At 41.3% G+C, this 21,914-nt stretch overlaps 1 non-coding gene across 1 annotated transcript; it reads right to left on the minus strand.

Moving 5' to 3' along the window:
* Positions 1-16,120: 16,120 nt before the first annotated feature.
* Trnay-gua (transfer RNA tyrosine (anticodon GUA)) lies at positions 16,121-16,218 on the minus strand. Its single transcript has 2 exons — positions 16,182-16,218; positions 16,121-16,156 (listed from the first exon to the last, which is right to left on the minus strand). It is a non-coding gene; the product is annotated as a tRNA-Tyr (tRNA).
* Positions 16,219-21,914: the final 5,696 nt, after the last annotated feature.

Raw genomic sequence — 21,914 nt, forward strand, 5'->3', positions numbered from 1 at the left:
AGTGCATAAGAAGTCAAATCGGGAGATCGGTTTATATGGGAGCTATATCAGGTTATAGACCGTTTTATATCGTACTTGGCACAGTAGTTGGAAGTCATAACAAAACAAACAAAACACTACATGCAAAATTTCAGCCAAATCGGACAAAAATTTCAGATTCCAGGGGCTCAAGAAGTTAAATCGGGAGATCGATATATAGGGGAGCTATATCAGGTAATATACCGATTTATACCGTACTTGGCACAGTAGTTGGAAGTCGTAACAGAACACCGCATGCAAAATTTCAGCCAAATCGGACAAAAATTGCGGCTTCCAGGGGCTCAAGAACTCAAATCGGGAGATCGGTTTATATGGGAGCTATATCAGGTTATATATCGATTTGGACTGTACTTGGCGCAGTGGTTGGAAGTCATAACAGAACACCACGTGCAAAATTTCGGCCAAATCGGACAAAAATTGCGTCTTGTAAGGGCTCAAGAAGGCAAATCGGGAGATCGGTTTATATGGGGGCTATACCAGGTTATTGACCGATTTAGACCGTACTAGACACAGTTGTTGGAAGTCATAACAGAACACCGCATGAAAAATTTCAGGCAAATCGGACAAAAATTGCGTCTTGTAAGGGCTCAAGAAGGCAAATCGGGAGATCGGTTTATATGGGGGCTATATCAGGTTATTGACCGATTTAGACCGCACTAGACACAGTTGTTGGAAGTCATAACAGAACACCACATGCAAAATTTCAGTCAAATCGGACAAAAATTGCGGCTTGTAATTGCTCAAGAAGTCAAATCGGGAGATCGATTTATATGGGAGCTATATCAGGTTATATACCGATTTGGACCGTACTTAGCACAGTTGTTGGAAATCATAACAGAACAGCATATGCAAAATTTCAGCCAAATCGGACAAAAACTGCTGCTTGTTAGGGCTCAAGAAGTCAAATCGGGAGATCGGTTTATATGGGAGCTATATCTAAATCTGAACCGATATGGCCCATTTGCAATCCCCAATGATCTACATCAATAAGAAGTATCTGTGCAAAATTTCAAGCGGCTAGCTTTACGCATTCGACCGCTATCGTGATTTCGACAGACGAACGGATGGGCGGACCGACGGACATGGCTAGATCGACTCAGGAAGTCGAGACGATCAAGAATATATATACTTTATGGGGTCTTAGACGAGGTGTTACAAACGGAATGACTAGTTTAGAATATCCCCATCCAAAGGTGGTGGATATAAAAATGATGAATTTTCCGGCACTGGCTCCCGAATGTTTTAGATGCGGTGCTTGTGATCCACTGCAGACTACGTTGACATAGCCCCTTGCAACGTAGTCGATACGACTGTACTCCCGTATTGTTGTAAGGCAGAGCAAGATCGAAAATGCTCCTACTCCATACGCAGGGTTACATTTCGCTAAATTCGATCGACGATGGAGACGGTTGTGCGTAAGGAGCAGACACTGCGGGATATGATGAAAATAGGCCAAAAGACATACATTGAGGCGGCAGCCCCTGATAGATAAAAACTTAATCGGGTCCATCCGATGAACAGAGCCGGCTGCAATGGGGTCTGTTATGTTCAGAAACGATTTGAGTGACATTCCAGTGGTATTAAGAAACAAGTAAAAACGTGTTAAGTTCGGGCGTGCCGAACTTTGAATACCCATCACCATATATCCTCCCTTTTTTATACCCTCCATCATAGGATGGGGGTATACAAATTTCGTCATTCTGTTTGTAATACCTCGAAATATGCGTCTAAGACCGCATAATGTATATATATATTCTTGATCGTCATGTCATTTTAAGTCGATCTAGCCATGTCCGTTCGTCTGTCCGTCCGCCTGTCTGTCGGTCGAAAGCACGCTAACTTTCGAAGTAAAGCTAAGCGCTTGAAATTTTGCACAAATACTTTTTATTAGTGTAGGTAGGTTGGGATTGTAAATGGACCAAATCGGTCCATGTCTTGATATAGCTGCCATATAAACTGATATTGGGTCTTGACTTCCTGAGCCTCTAGAAGGCGCAATTCTCGTTCGATTTGACCAAAAATTTGCACGTGGTGTTTTGGTATCACTTCCAACTAAGTGTGCTAAGTATGGTTGAAATCGGTTCATAACCTGATATAGCTGCCATATAAACCGATCTGGGGTCTTGAGTTCTTCAGCTTTTAGGGGGCGCAATTGTTATCTGATTTGGCTGTAATTATGCACATGGTGTTTTGGTATCATTTCCAATAACAGTGCTAAGTATGGTTCAAATCGGTTCATAACCTGGTATAGCTGTCATATAATCCGATCTTGGATCTTGACTTTTTGAGCCGCTGGAGGGTGCAATTCTCATCCGATTTAGCGGAAATTTTGCACGAGGTGTTTTGTTATGACTTCCAACAACTGTGCTAAGTATGACGCAAATCAGTTCATAAACTGGTATAGCTGCCATATAAACCGATCTGGGGGTCTTGACTTCTTCAGCTTTCAGGAGGAGCAATTCTTATCCGATTTGGCAGAAATTTTGTACAACGGCTTCTCCTATGACCTTCAACATATGTGTCCAATATGGTCTGAATCGATTTATAGCTTGATACAGCTCCCATATAAACCGATCTCCCGATTTTGCTTCTTGAGCCCCTACAAGGCTCAATTCTTATCCGAATGAATTGAACTCTTACACAATGACTTCTACAATGTTCAGCATTCAATTCATTTATGGTCCGAATCGGACTATAGCTTGATATGGCTCCAATAGCATAACAGTTCTTATTCATTATTCTTTGTTTGCCTAAAAAGAGATACCGCGCAAAGAACTCGACAAATTCGATCCATGGTGGAGGGTATATAAGATTCGGCCCGGCCGAACTAAGCACGCTCTTACTTGTTTTATCATATCACTACCATATCCATAGTTATATCTAAATAGGGGCTGGTCTGGATCATATTTGATTCAGGTCCCGTGAACTCTTATAAAAGTCAGAGTTTCAGCGAAATTAGGCAATAAATCCGCTTTTTATGACATTAAGACCCTAAATTAGAATATCGCTCTATATGGTAGCTATATCTAAGTAAAGTCTGATCTGGATCATATTCTGGACGGATGACAGGAGGCTTGAAACAACTCACTATTTCAAATTTCATCGAACTCGGGTAATAAATAAAGCTTTTATGGGCTTCAGACCCTTATTCGGCAGATCGGTCTATATGGCAGCTATATATAAATAAAGTCTGATCTGAACCAAATTTGGATCGGATGTCGGGAGGCTTAAAACAACTCCCTATTTCAAATTACAGAGAAATCGGGTAATAAATAAAGTTTTTAAGGGCTTCAGACCCTTACTCAGAAGATCAGTCTATATGGCAGCAATATCTAAATATAATCTGATCTGAATCATATTTAGATCGGATGTCGGGAGGCTTAAAACAGCTCATTATTTCAAATTTTAGCGAAATAAACCTTTTATGGGCTTCAGACCCCTTATCGGCAGATTGATGCTGATGTATGACAGATTGGTGCTGATATATGACAGCTATATCTAAATACAGTCCGATCTGAACCATATTTAGGTATGATATTGAGTGGCCTAAAACTACTTTTTGTTTCAAATTTCAGCAAAATCGGTTAAAAGATAAAGCTTTTATGGGCTTCAGACCCTTTATCGGGAGATCGGTCTGTATGGAAGCTATATCTAAATATAGTCAGATGTGATCCATATTTGGGTCGAACATTGGGAAGGCCTAAAACAACTTACTGTTTCAAATTTCAGTGAAATTTGGTAATAAATGCAGTTTATGGGCTTAAGACCCTTTATCGGGAGATCGGTCTATATGGCAGCTATATCTAAAAATAGTCCGATCTGAACCATATTTGGACCAGATGTCGGGAGGCTTAAAACTAATCACTGCTTCAAATTTCATTTATGGGCATTAGACCCTTTATCCCCAGATTGGTCTATATAGCAGCTATATCCAAATTTAGTCCGATTTGGCCCGTTCAAGAACTTAACCTGCGTGCAGCAAAAATACATCTCTGTACCAAATTTCAGCTCAATATCTTAATTTTAGAAGGCTGTAGCATGAAAGACGGACGGACAGACACAGGAGCATCATTAAATCATCAAAGAATTTTAAGACTATCCGAAATGTAGACACTTTGTAGGGTCGAAAATAGATATTTCGATGTGTTGCAAACGAAATGACTAAATGAATATATCCCCTATCCTGCGGTGGTGGGTACAACAAGTATCAGGCAACCATAAAAGTAGTATACACTTTTTTTTAACAGACTTGTGTACTCAAAACAGCAGGTTTGGTTAGTTGAAATAGCATCAAGAAATGTTTGCTAATACAGCGGGCTTATGTTTGCTGAAACAGCAGTAATGTCTGCTTTCCCATTTTCAGCAGACAGAAAACTCTGTTTTAGCAAACATTTTTGCTATTTTGAATTTTGGTTAAGTGTATGAATCGCATTTGTCAAGTTTTTTTCCGATATCTCTTTTAAGGCAAATAAAGGATAAAAGAAAAGAATTGCTATGCTATTGGAGCTATATCAAGTTATGGTCCGATCCGAACGATAATTGAATTGAACGTTGGAAACCATAGTAGATATCATTGTGTAAAATTTGGCGCGCTTTAGGGGCTCAAGAAGTACGTCGAAGGTCGTCGGAGATCCCGTTGGGCAAAATTTTAGCCAAATCGGAATTTAATTGCGCCCTCTAGAGGACTGATTTGAAACATACTTAGCACAGCTATTGGAAGTCATAACAATATCTTTCGAGGTATTTAGAGTCTAATGGCCTTTTTAGTGATCAACAGTATGGTTTCCGCAAAAATCGCTTTACGGGCGACCTCATGGCACTTCTGTCGGAACGTTGGAGTCGCTCAATCCACCAGTTTGGTGAGAGTAAGGTTGTCGCTCTGGATATCTCCATGGCATTTGATAGGGTCTGGCACGGTTCGCTACTATCAAAGCTTGTCGCATTTGGTGTCGGTAATGGCTTCGTTCGATTTATTTCGAGCTTCTTCCTAGATCGCACTATTCGAGTCGGTATGGATGGGTTCTCATCCAATGAGCATAAATTGACCGAAGGTGTACACCAGGGCTTTGTTCTTTCTCTTTCTCCTTCTCTTTTTCTTATTTTCATCAACGATCTTTTGGGTCAGACATCGAATCCGATCTACACATTTGCGGATGACAGTAATCTCTGTCATTCGTACCCATTTGACCATAGGCCGAGTCTTCGAGAGATTGAGGATAAGAGTCGGGTTATGGATGATACACTCTGCCAGGATTTGCTGGCCATTTCTGAGTGGAGTCGAACGAATCGAGTAGATTTTAATGCACGGAAAACTCAGTGCAGCTTGTTTTCACACAAACGATTCGCTGACCAATTACGATCATCTCATCATCCGTTGGGCTTAACATATATTTGAAGTGTTGAAAGAATCATTCAAGTGTTTAGGCTTCCTTAAACGGTTTAAGAATTACTTCACTCCGTCTGATCTTCTTAACATCGACACCACTTCCATAAGGCCGAAAATGGAGAACAACAACGAGGAGAGCAATGGCGTTGATTGGGGACAGGAGGGTATCCAACTCCATTGCCCCCCTTGAACATACTAGATATTCCAGGAACTTAAACTCGTTTGTAATTGATAGGCCAGCGGACCGCAAAATGGATTATAGAGAGAATTCTTTTTTCGCCCGAGCCGTTCGTATGTGGAATCGACTTCCGGCTAATATTTTTCCAACCCACTTTGACATCCAAAGATTTAAGACAAATGTCAATAAACACTACATCCGTTATGCTAAATTTCAGCCAAATCGGATTATAATTGCGGCCTCTAGTGGCTCAAGAAGTCAAGATTCAAGATCGGTTTATATGGCAGCTATATCAGGTTATGGACCGATTGGAACAATACTTAGCGAAGTTGTTGGAAGTCATAACGAAACACGTCATGCTAAATTTCAGCCAAATCGGATATGAATTGTACCCCCTAGAGGTTCAAGAAGTCAAGATTCAAGATCGTTTTATATGCCAGCTATATCAGGTTATGGACCGTACTTAGAAAAGTTATTGGGAATCATAACAAAACACTTCATGCAAAATCTCACCCAAATCGGATAAGATTTGTATCCTCCAGAGGCTCACGAAGTCAAGACCCCAGATCGGTTTATATGGCAGCTATATAAAAACATGGACCAATGTGGCCAATCCCAACCGACCTACACCAATAAGAAGTATTTGAGCAAAATTTCAAGACGGTGGGACAGCCGGACGGACATGGCTAGATCGACTTAAATATCATGACGATCAAGAATATATACATTTTTTGGGATCTTAGACAAATATTTCGAGGAGTTACAAACGCAATGACAAAATTAGTATGCCCCCATCCTATGGTGGTGGGTATAAAATCCTAAGATCAATAGATCAAAAGTTGTACAACTATTTCTAAATTTTTTGCCTTTTTGACCACTATGCGACAGTTGTTATTTGCATTATAAACCTAAAAATCTGTTGCTTCTTATCTGTCGGGGAGGTTTTTAAGCCCATTACAAGTTATGACATTCTCTGTTGGGTAACAATCACGGGGACATAGCTCTGGCAGAGCAAATTGACGACTTCATATTTTGTACCAGAATTGTTGCAAAACTTTACAAAGAGGATAATACTGCCGCCTCTCTCCCTCATCTCTAATTATTCGAGCTTAATCCTCAAAAGGAATATATCCTTCAAAATATTTTTAAGCATTTTCTTTGTTTTACACTACTCTCTAATCATGCTAGTCTAATCGTCAAAAGGAATACAATATCATCAAAACTGAATTTATGCATTTCATCTAGAATTTTCCCAATTTATAATTAATGAAATTCTTGCGTTGGAATAACTTTATTGCATTTTCAAATCAAAATTTAACATTTCTTTAGTTTATCTATTCGTTCTTTTGAATTTCGGTTTTGTGTGCATTAATTTTCATTTCCCTCGACCGGAAATGACCGCAAAATGTCTGACTTTGCAACAATTAAATCATGTGATTATGTGCGTGTTCTGTGAATGTGTGACAAAAATCTCTACACAGACGTTAATTGTTGGTTACTGTTGTCGGTGCTTGTATAACATATTCCCATACTCAAGATTTGCCTTCTATTAACTAGGGTGTACTAAATTGTGGTCGTTACGTTTAGACATAATTTGAAACATTATATTTTAAAAGAACTTTTTTCAGGTTTTTTTTTTATTAATAAACTATTGGGTTGCCCAAAAAGTAACTGCGGATTTTTCATATAGTCGGCGTTGACAAATTTTTTCACAGCTTGTGACTCTGTAATTGCATTCTTTCTTCTGTCAGTTATCAGCTGTTACTTTTAGCTTGCTTTAGAAAAAAAGTGTAAAAGAGTATATTTGATTAAAGTTCATTCTAAGCTTTATTAAAAATGCATTTACTTTCTTTTAAAAAATCCGCAATTACTTTTTGAGCAACCATATTTACATAAATGGCTTTTAAATGATATTTACAAAAATCTGATCCAAATTTTTTTGACTAAATCCTTAATCATATAAAAATAATCTTCTCTACTCACGTTTTGCAATTTTACTTCATATCGTCAAATTGAAGACAGTTTTTTGCTAAATCTGCCGAAAGGCAAAAAAGGCTGATACTCTGTCCCGATTTCGGAAATGTTGTGAAAAACTTTAACACAAACATCATATTTGATAAAAGTTATTTACGGAATATTTTGTTTTGTTCCAACTCAGTTCTGCCTTCATATTACACTAGGATTACTTACTTTAATTGGGTAAGACAGAACATTTGTTCCACTATCCGAACGTAGAATAGCGTTCCAAGCGCCTCGATCTTCTGCGCTCATTCTAGAATCTCTGACACCAAGTGTCTCTTACCACTTGATCTCTCCATCGGGCCATTGGTCTTCCCGGTTTGCTTGTCCCACCGTGTTTGCCTTCAAAAGATTTCTTCGTTGGAGCTTCTTCATCCATTCTGACAACATGACCTAGCCAACGCATCCGTTGTATTTTTAATGCGTGTAACTATGCTATCGTCGTCATACTTCGCCTATATTCTCCATTAACGCAAACTGGTCCATATATTTTACGAAGAATCTTTCTCTCAAATACTCTAAGCACTGCCTCTGCTGCTTTCACAAGTACTCATGCCTCAGATCCATATAACAACACGGATAGTATCAGTGTCCTTTCGTCTGTCGAAAGGTGGTCTTGTTTCTAAACTGCTTACTTAGTCCACAGTAGCATCTGTTTGCTAGTATTATTCTTTGCTTAATCTCAAAACTGATGTCGTTCCTTTGGGTTACCGCTGTGCCGAGGTAGATGAAATTGCTGATTATCGCAAAGTTCTGGTTCCCAACTTTCTCCATTATCTTTATCTGCTCGATTGTACAAGGCGTTTTGGGAGTTGAAACCATCCATTTCGTCTTATCCCCATTTACGGCCAGACCAATTTTCACTGACTCTCTTTCGATTTTTTCAAAGGCAGCAGTTACTGCTTCCGGTGGCCGATAGGCGAGTAGCATGTGTTTTCTTATGATTAGTGTGTCACATCTACTCACATCTGCATCTCGTATAATCTTCTCGAGCAGGATATTAAAGACATCTCACGATAGGCTGTCTTCTTGTCTGAAACTTCGTTTGGTATTAAATGGTTCAGAAAGATTCTTTTCTATTCTTACTGAGGAACGCGTATCAGCAAGTGTCAAGTGAAGAAGAGGCCACCGTATCGCAGAGTTTAGCATGTCCGCTTATGACGCTGAAAGCCTGGGTTCGAATCCTGGCGAGACCAGAAAAAATTTTTAGCGGTGGCTTTCCCCTCCTAATGCTGGCGACATTTGTGAGGTAATATGCCATGTAAAACTTCTCTCCAAAGAGGTGTCGCACTGCGGCACGCCGTTCGGACTCGGCTACAAAAAGGAGGCCCCTTATCATTGAGCTTAAACTTGAATCGGACTGCACTCATTGATAGGTAAGAAGTTTTGCCCCTGTTCCTTAGTGGAATGTTCATGGGCAAAAATTTGCAATTGCATCCTGCAGAGTCTTATTAATTTTGCAGGGATACCAAACTCAGACATGGCTTGAAATACCTTTGAACGCAAAGGGGTATCAAAAGAGGCTTTGTAGTCAACAAAGAGATGGTAGGTGTTGATTTGCCCTTCTCGGGTCTTTTCCGTATTTGGCGCAGTGTGAATATCTGGTCCAGGGTGGATTGCTAGGTCTACAGCCATATTGATAGGGACCAATTATCTCATTGAATTTAGGTTTTAATCTTTCACACAGTATGCTCGAGAGAATCTTGCATGCTATGGGGAGGAGACTTATTCCTCTGTAGTTGGCACATTACGTCTTGTCTCCTTTCTTGTGTACAGGACATAATATGCTGAGGTTCTAATCATCGGTTATGCGTTCTTCTAGCCAGGTTGCGCAGATAAGCTGATACATACGCCTTATCAGCGTGCCGCCTCCGGTCTTAAATAGTTCAGCGAATAATCCGTCGGCTCCTGCTGCCTTGTTGTTCTTTAGTTGGGTCACTGCTACCTGGACCTCATTCTGACTAGGAGGTAAACATAATCATTGATGGGTCCTGCGGTATCCTCTTCGCCGCCAATGTCGGACACAGGCAGTTGGGTAAAATGTTACCAGATTTCCTTCTTTGTCTCTGTAGGAGGATGTGCCTCCACCAAAGCCATCGGTTTGATGTTTAATTCTTTGGTAAAATTTCCGGGCTTCATTCTTACTCCTGTACATCTCAATTCGCTCACATTCACGCCTTTGCATTTCCTTTTTCTATCTGCTGAATAGACATTTCTCCTCTCTCCTTTTCTCCCGATACCTCTCAGGGTTGTTCTATAAGCCGCATTCTTAGCTTCAGTAGCATCTCGACACTCTTGGTCGTACCATGGGTTTTTTTTTCGGTACCCAAGTACGGATTTCGCGGCATTTTCCATGGAGTGGTCAAAAGTTTGCCACTGCGCCATTATATCATCAGAAAAAGGAGTGCCTTTATCAAGCACTTGGGCCAGTCGAGTGGAGTATGCCGCTGCCATCTGTTGTGTTTGCAGCTTTTCAATGGCCAGCTTCCGTGCAGTGTCAGATCGTACTTTCCTCGCCATTTTCAAACGGGTGCGAACCTTTGCTGCAACAATGTAGTGATCCGAATCTATATTCGCCCCACGGATTGACCGTACATCTAACACGCTGGATGAATGTCTTCCATCTATCACAAACGGCGGTTCCGTTTTTATTATTCCTTTGTTTCTTAGTTTTCCGGGGGCGGGAAACCCCAGTGCTCCAACCGCATGGGTTTTGTTGGGATTCCACATGTATCCCTCGTTGTGGCGAGCCGCTTGCTCCAAGATCCGAAGCTCGCCTCCAGCCGCCCCTAACCTGGGGACAGACGCTGATGTTGGCCTTGGGTAATTTGGTACTCAGTATTTAATTAAGAGCCAGTGCCACCTGACTCCTCACTGAGACTCTCCTTTCGAAATTCGTTGACTGCCCGCGGCCGCATTTGCAGCTACTCCGCATAATAACGGAGCTTGCAACCATCCGCAACCTGTGGACGCGCCCGGTAACTTTCCGTGGACACCACTCAAGTCGCATAATAATTTCTGTTTGTAACTACTCGAAATATTCGTCTGAGACCCCATAAAGTATATATATATTCTTGATCGTCGTGACATTTTAAGTCGAACTAGCCTTGTCCGTCCGTCTCTCTGTCGAAAGCTAGCTAACTTTCGAAGGAGTAAAGCTAGCCGCTTGAAATTTTGCACAAATACTTCTTTTTAGTGTAGGTCGGTTGGGGTTGCAAATGGACCATATCGGTACATGTTTTGATATAGCTGTCATATAAACCGATCTTGGGTCTTGACTTCTTGAGCCTCTAGAGAGCGCAATTTTCGTCCGATTTGACTGAAATTTTGCACATAGTGTTTTGGTATCACTTCCAACAACTGTGTTTAGTATGGTTTAAATCGGTTCATAATCTGGTAAAGCTGTCATATAAACCGATCTTGGATCTTGACTTCTTGAGCCAATAGAGCGCGCAATTCTCATCCGATTTGGCTGAAACTTCCAATAACTGTGTGGGTCAATTGAGATTGTAAATGGACCATATCGATCCATGTTTTGATATAGCTGCCATATAAACCGATCTGGAATCTTGACTTCTTGAGCCTCTAGAGGGCACAATTCTCATCCGATTTGGCAGAAATTTTGCATAACGGCTTCTCTCATGACTTTCTACATACGTGTTTAATATGGTCTGAATCGATCAATAGTTTGATGCAGCTCCCATATAAACTGATCTCCCTATTTTGCTTTTTGAGCTTCTACAAGGCGCAATTCTTATCCGAATGAACTGAAATATTACACAATGACTTCTATTGGGTTGCCCAAAAAGTAATTGCGGATTTTTCATATAGTCGGCGTTGACAAATTTTTTCACAGCTTGTGACTCTGTAATTGCATTCTTTCTTCTGTCAGTTATCAGCTGTTACTTTTAGCTTGCTTTAGAAAAAAAGTGTAAAAAAAGTATATTTGATTAAAGTTCATTCTAAGTTTTATTAAAAATGCATTTATTTTCTTTTAAAAAATCCGCAATTACTTTTTGGGCAACCCAATACAATGTTCAGCATTCATTTATGTTCCGATTCGGACTTTTACTTGATGTAACTCCAATAGCATAACAGTTCTTATTCAATATTCTCTGTTTGCCTAAAAAGAGTTACCGCCTATAGAATTCGACAAATGCAATCCATGGTGGAAGGTATATAAGATTCGGCTCGGCCGAACTTAGCACGCTCTTACTTGTTTATTATTGCTCTACTAATGTGCACATGACTGGCATGGCCTTTTGTATTTTAATTTTAAGAAAAAAGATTATAGAAAGTTTACTCCAGTGGTGATTATAAACATCCACTGAGACACACGTTTACATATGTGTTTTTTTTTCTTCTAACATCCCCTTCATAATTAAGCAGCAGTAATATTCAACAAATAACAGCGGTAAGCCTGCTACTCTTAAATTGCGTACAACTGCTGTTGTAGCAGAACTACTGCTACAACAACTGCTGCTGCTACAATAGCAGCAAAATTAACCACTTATATTCAGCAGACAGTGTTTTCTATTTTCAGCAAACTTTTTCCTATGAGTGTTATATTTATTATTCGTTATACCCTTATGTACACACATAAGCCTTTAATTCTTTAGTTGCATGCTTTTGCAATGGTCTCTAAGGAATATTGTCTGTATAACAAACGAAAGGAGCAAACAAATGCCTTAACAACATTCAAACCTCCTGCGGCAAAGGCTACATACATTACTCTCACTTTTGCCTTTATGTTGTAACGATCAAAGGATTTTTTGTATACAACAACATTTCAAACGTAAGCCGTTAATTGCTCTCAAGGACGCCCTAGGAATACACCAAATTTATACTTTGAAGATGACCAACTAGTTTGCATATGTAAATCGTACTATTTGATTTACTAACAAAGGAAAAGGACTACAATTTGTTTCTTTGAATAAAATATCTACAGTTCTAAGGATGTTTGCCAATAGGAACTTAATAGAAACAAGTATTTTCGGAATACCCCAAAGTTTGCACTCTAACTTAAAGACTTTAAACATATAGGAATACCATATATTCCTTCGAATGTCTTCATTCCTATCCCAATATGTTACAGGAAGCAATAGAAAGTGAATTCACCTATGCTTCTTGAGGGAATAGTTTAAGTTAAACTTTTACCATGCCTGTGTCAGGAAATTGTTACATAATAATTGACTTTTATTGCATACGACTGCTTTGTGACAAGTTTGAACTTTTCTCCAAGAGTTTTTGTAGAATAGTTGGTGGGTAAGGTAAAAGGTTCAAAAGTTGGCAAAATGCATTTAGACACTTGAACCAGACTCGAAAGAAGATTTTTTACTTTCTATTTCCTTCAGATGAACCAATAAGCAAGAGTTTAAAAAGTCTAATAGGTGGGAAATGTTCATATCTGCCACTTTGAAAGCAATCTTTGATAGAATAAGTAAAAGCGTGCTAAGTTTGGCCGGGCCGAATCTTGGGAATCCACCACCATGGATTCTGCTAAAAATGTATAAAAAAAAATTATTTGAAGGGCATAATTCCATTCTACATACCAAACTTCTGCCAAACCAGCAAAAATTAAAGCTTCTAGGAACTGAACAAGGATGTTCGAGTGACCGGTTTATATAGGAGCCATATCAGGTTATAGACTGATTTGGACCGTATTTGAGACAGTTGTTGGAAGTCGTAATAGAACACCACATGCAAATGTTCAGCTAAATCGGACAAAAATTGCGGCTTGTAAGCGATTACTGGCATAGGTGTATGTCCATAGTGGCGTGGGGCGGATTGGAACAGTTGTTGGAAATCGTAACAGAACTCCACATGCAAATGTTCAGCCAAATCGGACAAAAATTGCGGCTTGTAAGCGATTACTGGCAAAGCTGTATGTCCATAGTGGCATAGGGCGGATTAATATTTGCACGCTCTTTTCAACCTAACCTAACCTAAGGACTCAAGAAGTCAAATCGGGAGATCGGTTTATATGGGAGATATATCAAGTTATAGACCGATTTAGATCGTACTTGGTACAGTTATTGAAAATCATAACAAAACACTACATGCTTAATTTCAGCAAAATCGGACAAAAATTGCCAGTTGTAAGGGCTCAAGACCAGATATTAACCAACCTAGGGGCGTGGCATGGAAAACGTTTAAGGACTTTGTAGGTAGCATAAAATTCCTAACTTAGATTTTCTTTTTCAATGTTAGGTTGGGTTAGGTTGAAAAGAGGGTGCAGATATTAATCCGCCCCATGCCACTATGGACATACACCTAAGCCAGTAATCGGCTGGTTGTGCACTCTAAAAACTATTAAGTAACCTCTCAAAAAGAAGATTTTAAGTTAGGAATTCCGTTCTACCTATAAAATCCTAAATTGTTTTCAATACCACTCCCCTAAGTTGGTTTATGTCTGCTATTGTGTCTCCATCTAAGTGCCGGTATCTGTTAGACGCGAAAGCCTGGCAATGACAAAGGAAATGTTCCAACGTCTCATCATCTTCCCCGCATGCCCTACGCATGCTATTACTTGCATGAGCTCGTAGTCCTACATGTCCTGTTATGATAACAATAGCTATACTGAACTCCTTCTTACTTCCTTTCACTAATAGCCTCGTCTTCTCACGATATAGATCCCCCCATAGGATTTTCGCCGTCCAACCGACCGTTTCGCTGTTCCACAATATTGCATGCGCATTCATCGCCCATTCCCTTAACTCGAACTGAGTCGACCTCAAAGGCTTCGGGTTAACCAAGTTTATTGATGGAAGTCCTCTGGCCTTCACCGCCAAATCATTTGCCCTTTCATTTCCCCTTACTACGTTATGGCCCGGCAACCAAACGATGAGGATTTTGCTATCCTAAGTTAATCTCCTTCTTACACTGCAAGACTGTTCATGACCTTACCGTCCTGGTTGTTATTGCCCGTATGGGAATTTTACTGTCGGTAAAAGTTTTCACACTCGACGTCCTGGCATTAGCACCACACCACTTCACGCATTCCGTGATCGCCCATATCTCCGCCTGCAGTACCGTATTATGGTCAGGTAGTCTAAAACAGATCTCAGTCCCTGGGTTCTCAATGTAGACTCCCATGCCCACTTTGTCCTCTAGCTTTGATCCATCCGTGTAACATGATCTTCCAGATGGCAATACAAGGGTTCCGTCAGTCCAAGACTGTGCCGACGGTCCTCATCACTCCGTCTATGCCAAGACAACATGTTCTCTGACCTTGTTGTATGGTCCTTATGTTGCCCTTTTTCTCCATAGCAGTCTACAAAACTAATGACGCGTAAGTAAGTATTGGTCTTATCACGCTCCTGTAGAGCCAGCGGACTATCCTCGGATTCAGGCCCCATTTCGAGCCTACGGCCCATCTACATAGTGCTATATCAATGCATACCGCTAGGGTGTACGTTTTGGCATCGAATGATTCTTCTATTTAATGCACAACCTCGTGCAGGGCAGTCTCCCCCGACCTTCCCTTGAAATAGACATTCTGTTTGTATTTGAACAGTTCGCTGGTTGTCTTACTCTTTATCATGGTGTCCACAATACGTTCCATGGTTTTGAGTGGAAAGGACGTAAGGTTTATGGGTCTGTAGGCCTTTGGTGTTCCATAATTTGCCTTGCTGGGCTTGGGTATAAATACCACCCTTGCCTCCAGAGTAGTTTTTAGAGCTCACAACAAGCCGATTACTGGCATAGGTGTATGTCTATAGTGGCATGGGACAGATAAATATCTGCAACCTCTTTAAAATAACCTAACTTTAGGGCTCGAGAAGTCAAATCGGGAGATCGGTTTATATGGGAGCTATATCAGGTTATACACCGATTCGGTACGTACTGGGCACATTTGTTGGAAGTTATAACGGAATACCACATGCAAAATTTCAGCCAATTTGGAGAAAAATTGCGGCTTCCAGGGGCTCAAGAAATCAAATCTGGAGATCGCTTTATATGGGATCTATATCAGGTTATGGACCGATTAGGAGCGTATGTGGTCACAGTTGTTGGAAGTTGTAACAGAACACTATGTGCAATATTTCAGCCAAATCGGACAGAATTGCGGCTTGTAAGGGCTCAAGGAGTCTAATAGGAGGATCGGTTTATATGGGAGCTATATCTAAATCTGAACCGATATAGCCCATTTGCAATCCCCAAACGACCTACACCAATATTAAGTATATGCGGAAAATTTCATGCGGCTAGCTCCAAGCGTTCGACCGCTATAGTGATTTCGACAGACGGACTGAGGGACATTGCGAGATCGACTCAGAACGTCGAGACGATCAAGAATATGTATACTTTATGGGGTCTCAGACGAATATTTCGAGGTGTTACAAACGGAATCACTAGATTAGTATACCACCATCCTATGGTGGTGGGTATAAAAAGCGAGCAAGTATATTAAATGCTATCTCAATTTCTATACTTATAACCTTATGTCGCTAAGCATACCAATCTGCATTATCTTTCAACTGCAAAGCAAAAATAATTCCTTCGAGCCGGATTTGAACCAGCGACCTATGGATTTCTAATCCCATTGAAACATTTTTACTACAGTCCACCGCTCTACCAACTGAGCTATCGAAGGTCTGGTGGGCATTTTATACTGCCTCAATAAAATGTCGCGTTTAAAATTAAATGAAATACTGTCCACAATGGGCTTTAAAATTATTTATGGAATTGAATGCAACTTTATCGCTAGCCAGCGGCTTGTTTTCGACAATGACCCACTGACCCTTTAAATACAATACACACAAAAACAAAAGAGAAACCAGCACATCCCCTGCTCTGCTGCTGTGATATCGATGTTAGATTTGTATTTTCCACTCACAAACAGGTCTTTGTGTCTAAATTTAACCATCAAAATTGGTTAACAACTTAAATAGACAGCTAAATAAGGGCTTTTGTTTTAAGGGATAAATCAATAAAAAACAAATTTATTTAATAAAAAAATTCCCTGGACTATGACAGAAAGGCTACTTTGGACAGGAAGTGTTGCTACTTTAGCATAAACATGAGGACCCCCATTAAAAAAAAACTGACACTTCAAAAAGGGACTGCCAAAGGCAAAACGGCGAATGAAGTAACGGAATGAAGCACAGGCATATTTTGGTTGGATCCGAAAACCATTGTAAATTTGAATAAGTTACTTCCATAGAAAAAAATTTATTCAAAACTTGATTTTCTAAAAGAATTTTAGTTAAAATTAGCACACATTTTTAACAAGGAAATGTGTGCTAGGTTCAGCCGGGCCGAATCTTATATACCTTACATGCTTTCTGAATGCATCAACCTCTTCTTCAGGTGACGTCAAACGTTGACCTCTCATTTTATTTTTTACGTATGGGAATAAAAAGACGTCATTCAGTGCCAAGTCATGACTATAAGGCGGATGACTCATCAAATCGATGTTCTGGGTGCTCAAAAATGCAGTTTTTTGAGCCGATGTGTGAGAGCTCGCATTGTCGTGGTGAAGAGTGATCCGTCTTTGGCGGTTGGTTTTCCTGATTTCTTGGAAGTTAACTGAGTAACAAATGGTTGTGTAACACTCAGAATTGACTGTTCTGCGTTGTTGTAGTGGTACGATTGCGATATGTCTACTTTTTCCGAAAAAACAGGCAATCATTTGCTTGGAAGTTCATCGTGCGTGAGCAATTTTTGTTGGATTTGGCTCATCTTGAAACACCTATACAGTCGACTGCTGTTTACTTTCAGGCTCATACGCGAAAATCCACGATTCATAACCTGTCACGATGTCATACCCAAGCCCGGCAAGGCAAGTTATGCGACACTAAAGGCCTACAGACCCATAAGCCTTTTCACTCAAAACAATGGAACGCATTGTGGACACCATTATAAAGAGTAGGACATTCAGCGAACTGCTTAAATACAAACAGCATGCCTATGTCAAGGGAAGGTCGGTGGAAACTGTCCTGCACGAGGTTGTGCATAAAATAGAAGAATCCTTCGATGCCAAAACGTACACCCTGGCGGCATCCATTGACATCGAGGGGGCTTTTAACAATGTGCGGACCGACACACTGATCCAATCCTTAGATCAGTACAGGATGGTCCCGGTCCTTAGAGACTGGATAAACCATATGCTAAGGAACAGGTGGATAAATTGTGTGTCCCATGTCATAAATATAAGGGAGAAAGTGACACAGGGCACGCCACAGGGGGCATTTAATCGCCACTCCTAAGGGTGACCACCATAAAAGACCTATTACGGATGCAGACTGAGGAGGGATTTGAACCCGTCTGCTACGCAGCCGATGTTATTATACTTCTAAGGGGTAAGGATCCGAACGAGCTATGCAGAAGGGCCGAAAGGGTCTTGCATATGGCATATGACTGGGCTAGACCCAGAGGTCTCAATGTTAACCCAGAGAAGACTGATATATGCCTGTTCACGAGGAAGACGAAGGTGGGCGAATTTAACGCACCACGTTTCCTCAATAAGACGATTTCGATATCTGACAAGGTCAAATACTTATGGGATGGGAGCAGCTCATACCATAGCGGTATAATCGAAGCGACGATAGGAAACCTGGAAGGAAGGGAAGAGGTTTCCGATCGGATACCTAAGATGAACCTTGAAGTTGAGTGCGAGGCACTACTGCCATCTGCACAGTCTTGGATTGACGGAACCCTAGTATTGCCATCTAGAAGACCATGTTACACGGATGGGTAAAAGCTAGAGCACAGTGTGGGCCTGGGGGTTTACGTTGAGAACCCAGAGACTGAGATCTGTTTTAGACTGTCTGACCATAATACGGTCCTGCAGTCGGAGATCCGGGCGATCACGGAATGCGTGAGGAGGTGTGGTGCTAACGCGAGGATGTCGAGTGTGAACATCTTTACCGGCAGTAAAATTGCCATAAGGGCAATAACAACCGGTACGGTAAGGTCACTTACAGTCTTGCAGTGTAAGAAGGAGATTAACGCCTTCTCTGAGGATGGCAAAATCCGCATCGTTTGGCTGCCGGGTTATAACGGAGTAAGGGGAAATGAAAGGGTAGATGATTTGGCGGTAAAGGCCAGAGGACTGCCGTCAATAAACTTGGTTAACCCGAAGCCTTTCGGGTCGACGCTGTCCAAGTTAACGGCGAAAATCCTATGGGGTAATCCGGATCGGGAGAGGACGACGCTACTACTGAAAGGAAGTAAGAAGGAGGTAAGTATGAGCTATTGGTATTGTAACGGGATACACATGCTATCACGAGCAAATGATATAGGGCCTGTGGGGAAGATGATGAAACGATGGAGCATTTCTTATGTCATTGCCCGGCTTTCGCGGGTAACAGACACCGGTACTTAGGTGGGGACACGATATCAGACATGAACCAACTTTTTCGAGGTTACTTTTTAGTTTTTAAAGCGCACAACAAGCCGATTACTGGCATAGGTTCATGTCCATAGTGGCATCCGCACCCTCTTTTTAAACTAACCTAACCTAACTTATAACACCCTGTACCACAGTGGCGGTGTAGGGTATAAAGATGCCACGTGGGATAAAAACATCCACAGATCTTTTCCGTGTCCATTTCGCCCTAAATTGAACCATGAAAGACCTTTAATTATACCCTCCACCATTAGATGGGGTTATACTAATCTAGTCATCCCTTCTGTCAAATTTTGATCTGTGATCCTATAAAGTATATATATTTTTGATCTTTACGTTCTGAGTCGATCAAGCCATGTCCGTCCGTCGGTAGAAATTCGATAGCGATCGAACGGGAGAAGCTAGCTACTTGAAATTTTGCACACGACATCACAATTTACCGTGGGCGAAGTTACGAATGTCATCCGTGGTGCCAAATCATCCCCGAAGGAATCTCTACATTGATGTTGAAAAATCTGGATTTACCTGGAGTTGAGTACCTTACTACTGTCCCCAACTTGTCTTTGAACACTCTTATAGTTGCCGATGTCTGGAAAATGGGCAGAGTGATCCCGCTACTGAAGCCTGGAAAGGACTCGCGTTTGGGGGAGTCGTACAGACCGATCTCCCTTCTCTCACCAGTAGCAAAGACGCTTGAGGCATTACTCCTCCCGAGCCTCGCAGGAGAATTTCCATTCGCTGAGTATCAACATGGATTTCGAAGACTGCATAGCACAACAACTGCTTTGCATGCCATCACCGCACACATTTGCCGTGGTTTCAATCAGCACAGGCCATGTGATAGGACGGTCCTCGTGACACTGGACCTATCGAAGGCATTCGACACGGTCACCAATGCCAAACTTTTTTAAGACATCGCCAATTCGTCTCTCCAGCCAGGCCTGAAACCCTGGGTCGCGAATTATCTGTGTGGTCGCCAGTCTTTTGTTCAAAATTTAGGGATAAGAAGTCGAAGCACCGTAGAGTGAAACAGGGAGTTCCCCAAGGCGGGGTGATATCTCCGGCATTATGTAACCTCTACCAATCCTCCATTCCACCCCCTCCAGAGGGCGTAAAGATCGTATCATATGCGGACGATTGTACGATAAGGCCCCCCACCCATTGTTGATCTGCGATAGGTTGAACGTCTACCTCAACGAACTTACCTGGCACCAAACCTTCAGCTACATTATTCCCTACAAATACGCGTGAGGTGAATACCGAGTTGACTGTGATGGGCGATGGTGGAATGTTTCCGACCATCAAGAGTCCCAAAATATTCGGCGTCACATTTGACAACTCATTCTCCCCACATGCCACAGCAGTTTGCAATAAAGTCAAAAGTAGAAACAAGGTCCTCATGTCACTTGCCGGCAGCACTTGGGGTGCCAACAAAGAAACCTTGTTGACCACGTACAAACAATTGGCCGGTCTATGGTAAGTTATGCAGCACCAGTGTGGTCTCGTCAGCTTTGGTGACACGCAGTGGAATAATATTCAGATCTGTCAGAATGCCGCCCTCCGAACTCCGACGGGCTGTTTCCTCATGTGGACCACCTCAATCAGGAGACAAAGATCCTACCAGCGCGAAGCCATAACTACATGCTGTCTAAACAATACCTTTTGGGCTGTTATGGCAGAGACCACTCAAATGATCATCTTGTGGATAGATATCCACCGCCCAGAAGCCTTACGGTAGATCTAAAGGGTGATTTTTTTGAGGTTAGGATTTTCATGCATTAGTATTTGACAGATCACGTGGGATTTCAGACATGGTGTCAAAGAGAAAGATGCTCAGTATGCTTTGACATTTCATCATGAATAGACTTACTAACGAGCAACGCTTGCAAATCATTGAATTTTATTACCAAAATCAGTGTTCGGTTCGAAATGTGTTCATTCACCGTAACGTTGCGTCCAACAGCATCTTTGAAAAAATACGGTCCAATGATTCCACCAGCGTACAAACCACACCAAACAGTGCATTTTTCGGGATGCATGGGCAGTTCTTGATCGGCTTCTGGTTGCTCTTCACTCCAAATGCGGCAATTTTGCTTATTTACGTAGCCATTCAACCAGAAATGAGCCTCATCGCTGAACAAAATTTGTCAAAATTTCGAACCGAACACTGATTTTGGTAATAAAATTCAATGATTTGCAAGCGTTGCTCGTTAGTAAGTCTATTCATGATGAAATGTCAAAGCATACTGAGCATCTTTCTCTTTGACACCATGTCTGAAATCCCACGTGATCTGTCAAATACTAATGCATGAAAATCCTAACCTCAAAAAAATCACCCTTTACATGATCTAGAGCGTGAGGTTCAGCGCTACAAGAGAGAAGCTCTAGATCAAGCAGGATATCAAGCAGGTCTAGACAACATACATGCAGTTACGGTAGCAGATGCGGTAAATAGCTACCGGGTGAATGTAGTCCTTGGAGAACGACCGCCTCTCATTGCACGTGAAAAAATTGACTTGCGCCGGCAAACTTGAGTAGTTCTGGCTCAATTACGTTCCGGCAGATGCGGTCGCTTCAACTCCTACAGAGCAAGCATTGATGCCGACGTACAAGATGTATGTCCCGATTATAACCAGACTGCCCAGCCAGACCTGCTCGACTTAGACCCAGATCTCTGTGGACGCACCCCATCTTAGTCGCAGAGTTCCTGGGTCTTGACACTCAACAGAATCAAGCAGACGAAAGATAGAACACAACAACAATGAAACATGCGTGAGCTGTTTGAACCAGTGTTGCCAAAAAGATAATCACCCTTTATGTACTTAAGACTTGCGATTTTTTTTAAATTTTCAGGACCATAACATGAATGTCTAATTTACATATTTCCCACAATTGTTGGATCCAATAGTTCATTTTTTGCCATATGTAGATGTTAAAAT

Source organism: Stomoxys calcitrans, chromosome 4 (genome assembly GCF_963082655.1).
Source record: "Stomoxys calcitrans chromosome 4, idStoCalc2.1, whole genome shotgun sequence".
In the NCBI taxonomy this organism is placed as follows: domain Eukaryota; kingdom Metazoa; phylum Arthropoda; class Insecta; order Diptera; family Muscidae; genus Stomoxys; species Stomoxys calcitrans.